The sequence below is a fragment of the Artemia franciscana genome, unplaced genomic scaffold (genome assembly GCF_032884065.1).
Source record: "Artemia franciscana unplaced genomic scaffold, ASM3288406v1 Scaffold_289, whole genome shotgun sequence".
NCBI lineage: Eukaryota > Metazoa > Arthropoda > Branchiopoda > Anostraca > Artemiidae > Artemia > Artemia franciscana.
The window spans coordinates 1263127-1278872 of NW_027063627.1; the positions used below are offsets into that span (position 1 = coordinate 1263127).

The 15746-nt window shown below is 35.7% G+C and overlaps 1 long non-coding RNA gene across 1 annotated transcript in view; it reads left to right on the forward strand.

The window, feature by feature from the left end:
- LOC136043050 (uncharacterized) overlaps window positions 1-15746 on the forward strand; it is a 33266-nt gene that overhangs the window by 16437 nt on the left and 1083 nt on the right. The window lies entirely within an intron of this gene.

Sequence of the window (15746 nt, forward strand, 5' to 3'; positions counted from 1 at the left end):
AATACTTGAAAGTGGGTAGGCATTGCGTTCTTCAAGCATAAAACCATAGGCCTTGTAGCGTGCAAATCTAGAATTTGATAAGATTCTTCAAATCAGAATCTTTTGAGTTGTCGAGGTGTGAAAATTAGGTCTAACAATTGTGGAATTTGAAAAAAAGCTATCAATTCTTGAGAGCGTGAAGGCATTATGCTGTCAAAAAATATGAAAATTAAAAGCAATTTGAGTCTGAAAATGTGAAACCTTTTAAAATTAAAATGTATCAAATCGAAATATGCTGGTTTTGAGTTGTTAAATTAGGAACATTAATTTTATGACTTTTAAGATTTGGAAAAAATGAAATTCCTGAAATTTGAAGGCTTTGGGTTGTCAAATTCGCAAAATTGATTTTGATAAATTGATTCCGATGAAAAAAATGTAGAAATTTGGAATTAATTATGGAAATAAAGAAATAATTGTGAAAATTTGAAAATAATCTAAATTCTTTGAAAGTGTTTAGGCAATGTGTTCTCCATGAGCAATTTAGAAAAAAGCTGATATTCTTGAAATTTGAAGATTTTATTTTGTCAAATTTTGAAAATTGAGTCTAAAAATGGGGTTAATTTTAAAAGGTCGAAATTTATTTTTCATCAGAATTTTTTTTATAAAAATCAATTTTGCGAATTTGACAACGCAAAGCCTTCAAATTTCAGGAATTTCATTTTTTCCATATTTTACAAGTCATAAAATTAATGTTCCTAATTTAACAACTCAAAGCCAGCATATTTCGATTTGATACATTTTAATTTTAAAAGGTTTCACATTTTCAGACTCAAATTGCTTTTAATTTTCATATTTTTTGACAGCATAATGCCTTCACACTCTCAAGAATTGATAGCCTTTTTTCAAACTCCACAATTGTTAGACCTAATTTTCACACCCCGACAACTCAAAAGATTCAGATTTGAAGAATCTTATCAAATTCTAGATTTGCACGCTACAAGGCCTATGGTTTTATGTTTGAAGAACGCAATGCCTACCCGCTTTCAAGTATTGCAATCAAATGAGCCATCTCTGAAGTTTATACGAGCATCTATTCCATAAGAACCATACTTGCCCCCCAGGGTACGAGATAAAACGCATGTTCCCGGGCCCTGGGGGTTATGTCGACACCAGAGTTTTTTTTTTGGATGATATTTTAACCATTTTCAACAAAATGGCTATCTGAACATTTTTATTAGATTTATTTGGGGAAAAGGGGGTAGAAGGGGCGGGGGGATGGTTGCCCTCCGACAACTTTCGACTCTGAAAAATTGAAAAAAAAACTTTTAATTCCCGTTCAAATGAATTCTCTCTGAAGTTTATACGAGCATCCCTTCTATAAGAACTATAGCAAGAAGAAAGCGGCATGGGGAGATGCTAGTTACCCTCCAATCTCTTCTGACTCTTAAAAACTAAACTAGAACTTTTGATTTCCCTTCAAATGAGCACTCTCTGAAGGTTATTCAAGCACCCCTTCAATAAGAACCGAATTTGCCCCAGGGGTAAAACTTACAACGCCTGCCCCAAGGCCCTGGGGGGAGGGAGTGTTGACCCCGAATATCTTGTTATATGATCTTTCGAACTATTTTTAAAATCAAGGCTAACTCAAAATTTGTATCGGATATATTTGGACAAAAAAGGGCGTAAGGAGGCTAGCTCCCGCTGATCACTTTTGACTCTTAGAAGTGAACTAGAACTTTCAATTTCCAATCAAATGAGCCCTCTCTGAAGTTTATAAGAGTATTCCCTCCGTTAGAACCATATATTCCCCCAGGGCATAACTTACAATGACTCCTACCGGGCCCTGGGGGGGGGGGGCTTTGTCGACATCGAAGTTTCTTTTACCTGACCTTTGAACTATTTTCAATAAAATATCTTTCTCAAAATTTTCATCTGATGTATTTGAAGAAAAAGGCGCAGTGGGGGGGGGATTACTGACCCTCCGATCCATTTTGACTTGGAAAAAGTGAACTAGGACTTTCAATTTCCAATCAAATGAGCCCTCTCTGAAGTTTATACGACCATACCTTCAATAAGGACCTTGTATGTCCCCAGGGTATAACGTACATCGCTTGCCACCTGGCCCAGTGGAGGGGGGGTGTGTTAATACCAGAGTTTTTGTTATCTGACCTTTGAACTATTTTAAAAAAAATGGCTACCTCAAAATTTTTATCTGATGCATTCGGGGAAAAAGGCCGGGGAGGGGGGGGGGGTAGCTGCGTTCCGATCTCTTTCAACTCTTAAAAAAATAAACTGGAACTTTTAATTTCCAGTCAAATGAGCCCTCTGTGAAGCATATATGAGGATCTCTTCCATAAGAACCATATTTGCCCCCAAGGCATGACTTACAAAACCTGTTCCCGGGCCCTGGGGGTTGTATTGGCACCAGAGTTTTTGTGATAAGATCTTCGAACTATTTCCAACAAAATGGGTATCTGAACATTTTTATCGAATTTATTTGGGGAAAAGGGCGTTGAAGGGGTGGGGTGGGGGTAGTGGCCCTCTGATCACTTTCGACTCTAAAAAAGTGAACTAGAACTTTTAATTTCCAATCAAATTGGAAATTGGAGTTCTTATAGAAGCCTCCCTTCTATAAGAACCATTGCAAGAACAAAGCGCCGTAAGGAGGGGCTAGCTGCCCTCCGATCTCTTTCGACTCTTAAAAATTGAACTAGAACTTTTAATTTCCGCTCAAATGAGCCCTAGCTGCCCCCAGGTCCCGGGGGGTTGTGCCGACACCGGAGTTTTGTAACATAATTTTTGAACTATGTTTAACAAAATGGCTACCTCAAAATTTTTATCAGATGTATTTAGGCGAAAAAGGGTGTGAGGGGGGGGGCTGCCCTCCGATCATTTTTGACTCTTAAAAAGTGAACTAGAACTTTCAATTTCCAATCAAATGAAACCTCTCTAAATTTTATACGATTATCCCTCCATAAAAACCTTCTATGCCCCCGGAGTATAACTTAGAATGCCCGTCCCCGGGCCTTGAGGGCTTTGTCGACACCGGGGTTCTTACTATCTGACCTTTGAACTATTTTTAACCAAATGTCTATATCAAAATTTTTATTTGATGCATTTAAAGAAAAAGACGAGGTTTGGGGGGGGGCAGCTAGTTGCCCTCCGATCCCTTTTGACTCTCAAAAAGTGAGTTAAAACTTTCAATTTCCAATCGAATGAGCCCTCTCTGAAGTCTATACAAGAATACCTCCCTTAAGAACCTTATATGCTCCCAGAATATAATGTACATAGAATATAATGTACAACGCCTGCCCCGGGCTCTAAGGGTTGTTTCGACACCGGAGTTTTTGTTATCTAACATTTGAACTATATTTTAACAAAATGGCTACTTAAAATTTTTTATCTGATGCATTTTGGGTCGAACTTTTAACTCGAACTTTTATTTTCCAATCAAATGAGCCATCTCTGTAGTTTATACGAAACCATATTTGTATAAAAACCATATTTGCCCCCTGGGCATATCTTACAACGCCTACCCCAGGTCCTGGGGCTGTGTTGACAGCGGAGTTTTTGTTACCTGACTTGAACTATTTTTAAACAAAATTAAAATCTCAAAATCTTTATCTGATATATTTGGAGAAAATGGTGGGGGAGGGGGACTAGCTTCCCTCCGATCACTATTGACTCTTAAAAACTAAAAAAAAACTTTTAATTCCCATTCAAAGCCCTCTCTGAAATTTATGCGAGCACCCCTTCTATAAGAACCATAGCAAACGCAAGGCGCCGTGGGGAGGGGCTAGATGTCCTCCGATCTCTTTTGACTCTTAAAAACTGAACTAGAACTTTGAATTTCCACTAAAATGAGCCCTCTCTGAAGTTTTTTCGAGCATCCCTTCTATAAGAATCATATTTAACCCCAGGGTAAAACTTACAAGCCTTCCCATGGACCCTCGGGGAGTGTGTCGACCCCGAAGTTCTTGTTATATGATCTTTGAACAATTTTTAACAAAATGGCTAACTCAAAATTTTTATCTGATGTATTTGAGGCAAAAAGGGCGTGAGGGGGAGGGGGGCTAGCTGCCCTCTGATCAATTTTGACTCTTGAAAGTGAACTAAAACTTCTGATTTCCAATCAAATGAGCCCTCTCTGAAGTTTATACGAGAATATCTTCCATAGAACCTTATATATCCCCAGGGTATAACTTACAGCACCTGCACCCAGGCCCTGGGGGGTCGTGTGGATCCCGGACATTTTGTTACCTGACCTTTGAACTATTTTAAACAAAATGGCTACCAAAAAATTTTATTTTATGTATTTTGGGAAAAAGGGCGTGTGGGGGGTTAGTTGCCTTCCTATCACTTTTGACTCTTAAAAAGGACAACAGAGCTATCGATTCCCAATTGAACGAGCCCCTTTTGAAGTTTACACGACGACCTCTTCCATACGAAGTACCTCTGGGAAAAAAATATAGCATTTACTATAGGTAACGCTGTAGCGTTGCCTCTCATTTCTGTTCGTTTCGGGTTTCATCTATCTATTGATGGTGATTTGTGGTAGTTGCACGCTTGGAAAAATTATATGAATTTGTTTCTGCTCGTTTTTGGTTTAGTAGAGATTTTTACTTTTATTTGAAAAACTTATTTTGTGTAAACAGTTTTTTCAATTAATTAAACTGCAAAACAGGTTATGCTCTACTGAAGATATGAATCAGCATTCAAATTTTAAAAGAACAGATATTATTCATTATAAGAGGAGGGGGGTATCTCTTCAGTCCAATGATCATTATGCTTTATTTTTAAGCATTATTTTTAAATAATCATTAGGGCTTTAAGAATATTTCTAATTCAAAATCAAATCATTTACGGAATAGCCTTGCTCGCTTTAATTTTTTATATTGCTCTTTGGTTTCAGTTTGAAAAAAATTATTTCTAACAATTCAGTTTTGATTGTTTTCCGAATCAGTCTGGGTGATGCCGCTTTCCTCATAGAATCCCTGCTCCCGATAAAATTTCATTATACATCCCAATAGCAAATACTAAATGTGAACAATGGGCTCCTTACAGTTCCTTACCAGGAATTGTTTGACATATAGTAACCAAAATTCTGTTTTTCACAGTTTTGGATTCTGTTGACAATAGTCACACATTATTTACAGTGTTTCTGATCCGAGTCCATGCAAACACAGCGGAAAAGTCAAGAGTTGAACGATTTACTATAAAAAATATATTTTAAAACTTAAAAAAATAAATGCGGGATTCAATGCAGAATGGCTTTTGACTACTTTTATAATATTACTGTCGTATATGTAATTACCGATGAATTTCCATCGTTAGCACAATTACTTCTGTACATCGTCTGCAATAATATATACCCAGAAACTGCCTCATATTAGACCTACCGTATATAAATACAACTATGAATTCTAGATTTTCTTAGCAGGAAGAAATCCTATAACCAACATTCCCCTTGGAATGTCTTGCTTCGCAATAATCTATTAAAAAGAACTCAAGAAAAATGCAAGACGAGGCAATGCAGTAGTCGTTGGACAAAGGGGGCTCGATCGATAAAACAAGTTTGCTGCCGCAAGAAAAATCGGCAAAGTCAACCTCTACATTACAATCGATTAGGACCTGATCAATTACAGAAGCATGGTGGAAATTAGAAACTGTCATTTATCATCCTCCTGTCAAAATTACTAGATATGAGATTGAAACTTTTTTTAAATTAATGAAGTTCATTAGAATAGTTAGAAATCGAAAAAACTAATGCTTCTTAGTATTTTTCCGCAAGCTTTATCATCATTCAGCTGTTTCATTTTCTGAAAGTATGAAACATCAAAAACTACACAAGGGAAATTCTTTACTAAGCATTGTGCCCCCTCCAATAAAAATGTTCCATATAATTTTTAATAATTCCACTCACTGTTTAGTGACTGGAGAGATAGCTCATTTAAACAGGAATAAATAAAAAAGGAATATATAAAAAACTATTTTTTTAACTGAAAGTAAGGAGTGACATTAAAACTTAAAACGAACAGAAATTGCTCTGTATATGAAAGGGGCTTTCCTCCGTAACATCCCGCTCTTGACGTTAAAGTTTGACTCTTTCTCTTAACTCTACTTTTTAAAGCAGTAAAAAAAACTTTAGCGTACAGAACGGGGGGTTAAGGAGGAAAAGCCCCATTCATATACGAAGTAATTTATGTTCGTTTTAAGTTTTAATTTCGCTCCTTACTTTCAGTTAAAAAAAAGTTTTTTTTTTATTTAATTTCTGAACGTTTTCTATTAATCCAAGTTTTGATTTTGGCTGTACGCACATAAATAATGAAAACGAAATTTGCATATTAATGTTTTTGGCTAAATGGCTTCCTCATAGTCTTAATCTGAAGATTTTGAGAAAAATGGAGCGGGGGAGGAGGCCTAGTTGTCCTCCAAAGTTCTGATTGCTTAAAAAGGCAACAAGAACTTTTAATTTATTACGAGCGTTTTCATTTGTAAAAAATATACGTAATTTACGAATTAACTTACGTAGATTACGTAAATGAGGGGATTTATCCCTCGTCAATACCTCGTTCTTTACACTAAAACTTGACTTTGGTCCCAATTCCTTAAGAATGACCCCTGAACCACAAAGACCGTAGAATAAATAGTTGAAATTACTAAAAATTCTTTAGCGTAAAGAGCGAGGTATTACGAGGAGGTGAACCCCTCATATGCGTAATAATTTCTGATCGTTTTCAGTTTTAATGCTGCTCCTTACTTTCAGTTGAAAAAAAAACTTTTCATTTTTTTCATTGTTTTTTTTTTTAAATAATGCTAGAAAGTCCGGCACCCCCTTCATTGAAATTATCTTCCCCCATGACAACTTCCTCCATGGAAAGATCCTCCCATGTAACCCCACCTCAAATTCCCCCTCCCCCCAAACCAAAAAAATCCCCCTGAAAACTTCTTTACACTTCCCAATAGCCATTAGTATATTTAAACAACGGTCAAAGCTTGTAACTTGCAGTCCCTCCCACGAAGACTGGGGGAGTAAGTTGTCCCCAAAGACATAGTTATTTGGTTTTCCCACTATGGTGAACAAAATGGCTATCTCAGAATTTCTATCCGGTGACTTTTGGGAGAAAATGAGCATGGGAGGGGGCCTAGGAGCCCTCCAAATTTTTTGGTCACTTAAAAAGGGCACTAGAACTTTTAATTTCCGTTAGAATGAGCCCTCTCGCGACATTCTAGGACCACTGTGTCGATACGATCACCCCTGAAAAAAAAAAACAAAAAAAAAACAAATGAACACGCATTCGTGATTTGTCTTCTGGCGAAAAATGCGAAATTCCACATTTTTGTAGATAGGAGCTTGAAATCTCTACAATAGGATTCTCTGATGCACTGTATTTAATGGGGTGATTTTCGTTAAGATTGTATTACTTTTATGGGGTGTTCCCCCTATTTTCTGAAATAAGGCAAATTTTCTCTGGCTCGTAGCTTTTGATGGTTAAAACTAAACTCGATGAAACTTATATGTTTAAAATCAGCATTAAAATGCAATTCTTTTGATGTAAATATTGATATCGAAATTCCGTTTTTTAGAGTTTCGGTTACTATAGAGCCGGGTCACTCCTCTATTCCTCTATTGAGCCGGGTCGCCGGGTACTATTGAGTCGCGGTAACAGTTCGTTACCACGAACTGTTTGACAAAACAAAATCGGAGGGGACCTAGTCCGCTTTCTCCCAAAGTCATCTGATCAAAATTTCCAGATAGCCATCTAATTCAGTATAGTTGAAACATCCAATAACTTTGCCCTTTGGGGACGACTTGACCCCTCTTAGTCCTTGGAGAAAGAGATGAAAGTTAAGCAATTTTTCCATTGTTCACATATAGTATTTGTTATTGGGAAATATACAAACAATGCTTTGTTGGGGAGGGCGGATTTTTTGCGGGAGGATTTTGTACGGAGAGAATTTTTCATGTGGAAGAAAGATTCAGAGGAAGGAGAATTCTACACAGAATGAAGAGGATTTCCATGTATTCATGGAAAAACTTTCACAAATTAAATAGAATAACAGTTTTTGAAATGAAAGTAAGGAACAACATTCAAACTCGAAACGTTATTAAAACACATTAAAACTTATTGTTCATATGAGGGAGACTACTACTACTAATAACTCACCACAGCACCAAGCCACCTGAGGTGGCTCCCCCCCAAAAAAAAATGTGGCTGTTTTGCTTCTACATTAAACGTTTAAAAAAGGTTCCGTGACAACAGAGGGTGTGTAATTTGTAGTTATTTTTCTGTTTTTTTTTTAATTTTTAATTAATTCAGTGCTTTAGAACGTTATCCTGCTTATAAACTTTCAGCACAAAATTTTCAGGGAGAGGACCCTTTTCGCCCAAAGTCATCTGATCCAAATTTCCAGATAGCTATCTAATTCATTATAGTTGAAACATCCAATAACTATGCCCTTTGGGGATGACTTGACCCCTTATAGTCCTTGAAGAAAGAGATGAAAGTTACGCAACTTGCCCAGTGTTCACATATAGTATTTGTTATTGGGAAATATGCAGACACTGCTCCTTTTTTTTTGGGGGGGGGGCGGATTTTTGCGGGAGGATTTTGCACGGAGAGAAATTTTCGTGTGGAAGAAAGTTTCAGAGGAAGGAGAAATTCTACACAGGGGGAAGAGGATTTCCAGGTATTCATTGAAAAACCTTCACAAATTAAATAGAATAAAAGTTTTTGAAATTAAAGTAAGGAAGAACATTCAAACTTTAAACGCTATTAAAACACATTAAAACTTATTGTTTATATGGGGGGGGACTATTACTACTAATAACTCACCACAGCACCAAGCTCCCTGAGGCTGCTCCCCCCAAAAAATGCGGCTGTTTTTCTTCTACATTAAACGTTTAAAAAAAATTCCGTGACACAGAGGGTGTGTAACTTGTATTATTTTTCAGTTATTTTTTTAATTTGTAATTATTTCAGTGATTTAGAACGTCATCCTGCTTATAAAATTTCAGCACAAAATTTTCAGAGGGCTGGAACTATCTGGGAGATTTTTCAGTAGGCAGGAGTAGAACTTTCTGCGGTAAAAATTGTCCATGGGATAATTATCACTGAAGAAACTTTCCATGGGGGTGGGGATATTTCACTGGAAAATTTTCCACCGAAGGAGGAGGGGAGTGGGGATATCTGACATGATTCCAAAAATTACGAGAAATTAGATAAAAATGAGTCTATTTTTCAGAAAAATTGCACAAAAAATTTTCTTGGTGGAATTGTGCGAAGGAGTCAGAGGAATTTTTAGCAAGAATAGAATTGCCAGAGGGGAATTTTCTTGGGGGAGGGGGAGAATTTAAGAAGGAAGAACTTTTTAAGGTGAAATTTTTGTAAGGGAAATTTTCCATGGAGGTGGGGAGAGGCGGATTTTCTGACGTAATTAGAATAAACATAAAAAATTAAATAAAAGAAAAACTTGTTTTTTTTTTCGAATGAAAGGAAGGAGCAACATTAGAGCTTAAAACAAACAAAAAAATTCCATATATGGGAAGGGTTGCCTCCTCTACTTTAATACCTCACTCTTTATGCTACAGTTCTTAAATAATCAAACAGCTCGTGGTAACGAACTGTAAGTAACGAGCCTGTTTCTTAGAGGAAACTCTAAGAAACTAAGAGTATATGGTATTTCTTACCAGAAGAAAGATCACCGATGCGTGTTTATTTGTTGTTGTTTTTTCGCAGGAGTGACAGTATCGAACCAGTAATCCTAAAAGATTGGGGGAGGCTCATTTCATCGGAAATAAAAACTTTTACCACCCTTTTTAAGGAACCAAAAATATCGGAGGGCAGCTAGCTCAACTTTCATCCCCCTTTTTTACCCAAAGTTGTAAGACAAAAATTTTGAGATAACCATTTTGTTAAGCATAGGGCTGCAATCTATGAGCTTTGCCCATTTTTTACATATAGTATTGGCTATTGGGAAGCATACAGACATTTTTTTGGGAGGGAGGGATTTTAGTGGTGGGAGAAGGAGGTTTTCGTGGGAAGCTCTTTCCATGGAGGAAATTTTCATGAGAGAAGGGAAGTCCCCATTGACGGCGAGCCGGATTTTCCAGTTCAAGTTAAATGATCAAAAACTAAATGAAAAAAAAAACAGTTTTTTTTAACTGAAAGTAAGGAACACCATCAAAACTTAAAATGAACAGAAATTATTACGCATATAAGGGAATTTCTCCTCCTCAATTCTTCGCTCTTTGGCTAAAGAGCGATTTAAAAATTCCCTGACAAGACTGATGAAGCCTGAAGTCTCCAAATTGTGTCCTGGCAAGCATATGAATTTAATCTTTCAGGCTATTGAAAAAAATCAGCAATAAGAAAGATGTTATCATCCTTAACTTCCATATTCATGATAAATCCATCCAAATGAAGAGAGATTAGCAATTTATTTCTGACTAAACGTCTAGCAAATCTTCATCCGCTTTTCAGAGCACCCATGCATCAGAACCACTGTCATCACTGACCACTGTTATCACTGTAGTGGTGATGCATTATTATAAATCGCCGGGCATAATTTTATCAAATAAAAAGAGTTTCAAATTATAGAAATGAAGCTTGATTGTAAATTTTTGTATACTCTAACTGTTTTTTTTTTTTAATTTCCCTCCGAAGACTTTTAAGCCTTTCACTCTACGTCAGAAACAGACTATGAAAGACGAAATAGCCTAATAGAAGTTGGAGGAGACTTAAAACGTCAGACATGGAGAAGATGAAGTCGAAAGGCAATAGAGAAAGTCGGATGTGTTTAAAGGAGCTTGACGGAAACCCAGAGCGTCGGAGAAGGACTAGGTCAGAATAGGCTAAAATCAACTGGAGGAGACCAAGATTTCAACAACAAAAAAACTAGAGAAAGTCTGTAGAGAGTAAAAACTGTTTGATGAAACTGGTCGTGGAGAAGAGGGCAATTTGACCAAAAAACCTAGAAAAAGAACTATGAAACTCGGAATAGCTTAATCAAACTTGGAAGGAATTAAAAAACAGAAATTACTAAATCAACTCGGGAGACAGTGAAGCAAGTCGTAAGGCAGTAAGTGAATTTGGATGGGGCTATAGGAGGATGGAGTAAACAAATAACATGGAAAAAGGATCATGAAAGAAAGAATAGACTTAAAGCAGCTGGAGGAGACCAAAATGTCGAAAAAAACAATGTCAATCGTAAGGCAATAAAAAGAAATTATAAAGTAGAAAAGAGTCTCGGATGTGACTTAATAGGATGTAATAAACCAAGAAAGTCTGAAAGAAATTATAAAAGTTGGAATAATCAAATTTAACTCGGAATGAATGAAAAAGTATGGAAGGAAGAGATAGAACGTTGGAAAAATACGATGCAAATCAGAGTAGTCTAATATAAGTTGAAGGAGATCAAAAACACCTGAAAATGGTTAGAGAAAGTAAGAAGGCAATAATAAAGTCAGAAGTTAGTACTATAATTTGGAAGGGATTTAAGTAGGCTAGAAAAAACCAATAATTTAGTAAAAAGACTTAGAAAGTCAGAATAGTCTAAAACCAACTGTCGGGAGACATAAAATGCCAGGGAAAGACTAAAGAAAGTCAGAAAAAAGTAAACGAGATTGGATGGGGCTCAAGGGGGATGGATTAGATAAATAAATTTGGAAAAAGACTATGAAAGTCGGGATGGCCTAAGGGAATTTAGAGGAGAGAAAATCATTGAAAAAAGAGACCAAACCAAGTTGTAATGCATGTAAGGAAGATGAAAGGCAGGAAAGAAATTCAGGTGGGACTCAAGGAGATAGATTAGGCATAAAAAGGTGGAAAAAGCCTATAAAAGTCAAAAAAGTAGGAGTGTAATCGAAATAATAATAAATAAATAAAAAATAAGCAGAAACTGACTAATCTAATATGTAATAAAATTTAATCAAAATTTTCCTCCTTTAAACCCTTTTCTTCCAAACATTAAGAAAATCAAGTGACAAAATTCATTGATTTGCGAATTCAAAATAAAAATCAGCAATCTAAGCATTTTACTTCCAATTTACTGACTTTGTTCTGACCTTTCATTCATCCATTTATTTTTTATGAATAAAATTATTCAAACGGAAGACTGGACACAAAAAAGTGTCCTATAGAACACTAAAACTGAACAGAAAGTCATAATCAAATTGACTTAAAAATAATTTTTCTTTCTTGTAAATTCTTTCTTGTTCTCTCAATATGATTCCTGTAGATTTTTAAATTTGTTTCGTTGCATATTTTATAACAATAAAAAATGTTAAAAACAAAGAGGGTTTTGAGCTTAGCTCAAGAGACACTATAGCTCCTTTGGGTTTTCAGCAGGTGGCTGCATCAAACTTAATTTCGTTTTAAGATTCATTTTAGACCTTTTCCGCTCAGGTTTCATTTATATACTCATCTGCAGAATTCATCTGCACTTGATAGTAAACGCTTAATTTTATCCTATACTGAAGCTTTTCTGTGAGCATTTAAACAGTACTTTAAGCTTTACTCTAGTAAAAAGTGTCTGGGTACTTTTTAATTAGCAAAATAATTTAAAAAATAAATAAGCAAGTCAATTTTTAATGGTATAATTGTAAATTCAAATGCAGTAAGTAGATTCATTTTCAATGCTCGGTCAAGCAAACATATTTTGTTTTAAAATATTGAGTGATTGATAGATCAGCCCTCCTTCAACTGAACTTTCTGATCTTATTCAAACGGTGTAATCAATTTTACATTAAAGTTGCTCGATTTTGTGTTAACTTTCAAGGTGTCTAATTCACACATATTTATCATAAATTTTCTAATTTTCAACAAATCAAACAAATTTGTTCTTGTCTGACCTTGGCCTGGTCCTTATCTCTCACAGTAGTAGGTTATTATACGATAAGGTCGATAAAATATTATAGGAAAATTACTCCCATACTTAACACGCTCGGGGATAAGCCTCTAGTTGGGAGAGTCGTACCTTGGCTACTAGGTTATTAATCAGTCACTCTACCAAAGTGGTTATCTTCGACCATCTACTGGTTTCCCTCAATCCTATTTGTTAGTGTACGTGATACAATTTGCTTATACATTGAGGTTAATTTGCTCATAGGACACCCAAGTAGACAAAGGACTCATAAAATAGTGGCTAAGTCGTTGGCTGGATGAATTTTTAAATCCGAGGATGGTGCAAAACTAAATAATTCACAAAAACTCGCAAAGCTATGTCTCATTTTGACATCGTTTCTAATCTGTGTAAAATATTGGCCTACTTTTAAAGCCAACCATATTTTTGACAACCGGCCTCGCCCAAGGATACATTCCTAGTTAGACACATAACTTAGCTGTTGGCAAAAGCGTTTACACACTCTTTGATGCAGATGATATTTAACAAAAAATAATATGCCTTTTTCAGTTGTAACATTAGACTTAACAAAAGCGTTAGGGGTTGACTCGTCATTAGGCGAGTTGTGCTAATAGTTTAGAAAAAAAATATTAATGCTTTGATTTAAATAATAATATTGAATTTTAAGATTTTTATTAACATAACCAGAAAAATATTAAGAAAACAGGATGGAGCAAAATCAAAAGGAGCAGAAATAAAGTCACATAATAATTTAAAATTTAAATGAATAAAAACATCAAACGAGTCAAACTACAAAAAGACGTAAAACGAATAGAACTAAAACAAGTAAAAATTAAATCAAGTCAAGCTTTAAACAAACAGAAACAGCGGGGTAACCAGCTCATCCAACCCTCTAAAGCAGTTGTTCCCAAGTTGATAACCCTATTTTTGGGTCGTCCACAAGGCTTTTTTAAATTGAAGATCTTCGTGGTTTAAATTTAAGGAGATTGTCAACAAAAATAAATAAAAATTCAAATAACTTGTCATTATAAGAAAAGAGTTAAAAGGTTCAAAAGGGATTAAAGGGCGTGTCAAAAAGGGACAAGAGGATTAAATAGGTTAGAAGGTAAAAAGGTTTAATTAGGTCAAATGTTGTAAAGGACTGTTTAATAGCTTTAAGGGTTCTAAGGGGGTGAAAACTCCCGTCCCTTCTTGTCCTTTAATGGAGTTGAAGAGATCCCTTTCAAATTTTCCCCAACCGTGGGAAATGTTCTTTTAATTTGTATTTATTTACAATATTAAGGTGAAATAAACAGGTCCGCTTGATTTTATTGAAATACAAGAATAGTACAGATCGCAATAGGCAAGACAGAATTTCATAAAATTTTGTTTTAAATGATGGGTAATATGATATAAACACAAAAATTGCCTGGGATAAGGGCAGTTTTACATTTTAAAAGTAACACCCGGCCTTTTGGGAAACATTGAACAAAACTATAGCGTAAAGTTGCAATATTGGGAATGTGATGAAATGGCTACTTCATCTCAACACTCCGGAGAGGAAAAGTTTTTACTGCGTGTTTATTTGTTTTGTAGCTTTGTTCTTATTCCTTTTTTTCATCAAGGGATCGTAATGTTGAAAGAAAATCGTAAAGTACCAGAGAATTTTTTCTGACAATTATTTTGCCCTTTTGATGGAATTAAAAGAGCGAGTGGCAGTAAAACGCCAGTTTCTAAAATTCTATCCCCCAAAATCACAAACCTAGGGGCAAATACTATTGAGCTTACAGTTGAGATAGCTAATTGATTTTCCTTAGGACTTGGAACCTGGCTTTTCAAATTTTTCAACTTTCAGTGAAAGGTCAATCAAATAAATATAAGAAAGGAGATTTAATGCCTAATCTTCTTTCCATTAGAGAAATATATTAAACTGAGTAAGCCGTTTTTAAATGAATGGAGTTATTCTAACTTAATTTAAGCCATGATAACCATGAGAAATGTTGCCGTCCCTAAAATTCTCACTCTTCTCGCTAAACTCGCTAAACTTTTTTTTCCATTTAAGTTCGAAAATGTGTTCTGATTCAAAATGTGTTTCTATCTGACTATTTAGGGCTATAATAAGAGGAAAGTTGAGAAAACTAGGACTCATTTTTGCAGATGAAGGATGACATTCTATTTAAAATCCTTGCCCCAACAAAACACTTCTAAAATCCTGATGCACCCCTCGTGGTATTGAAATTGAGATGTATTCGCCTGAAGCAAGCTTAAAAGACTATTAACTTGGTATCTTTTCTCGGGCTATCCTCAAGGCTTTCTTTTATTAATAAAAATATTTTCTGAAGACAACACTTTTTATTGATTACACTGCAGCTGAACCCTCGTGTAACTGAACCCCTTGCTAATAAATCCTCGCGCATCTGACCCCAATTGCAAATGAACCTATGTTTTACTGGGCCTCCCATCAACTGAGCTCCCATGCAACTGAACCCTTTGTAAGTAGATCCTAATGCAACTCAGCCCCTTTGCAACTAAACCCCCGTTTAATTGAACCCTCGTAAAGCTCAACCCCCCTATAACTGAACGTTAAAACCCTGCTTATTTAAGCCCTCTTGCAACTGAACTCCGTTGAACTTAACCCTCTTGAACCTCGTCCAGAACTTTCCATGGCCAGGGCCCAAACACACTTGAAGGCTATGGCTGCAGCAACAGCTGTACCCTAGCATAAAGAAGTTATATAGTAGCCAACATCTAAGAGAACCATTACAAATCTCAGGAGAAAAACTTGCCGTTAATGTTATAATCTGGAATGATAACTATTACTTAAATGAATAGTTAAAGCATATTTCTTGAAATCTATATATTCTTCTTCAGTGATTAATGATCATACAGAAGGATTTATAGGAAGTTCGAACTTCAAAATATGG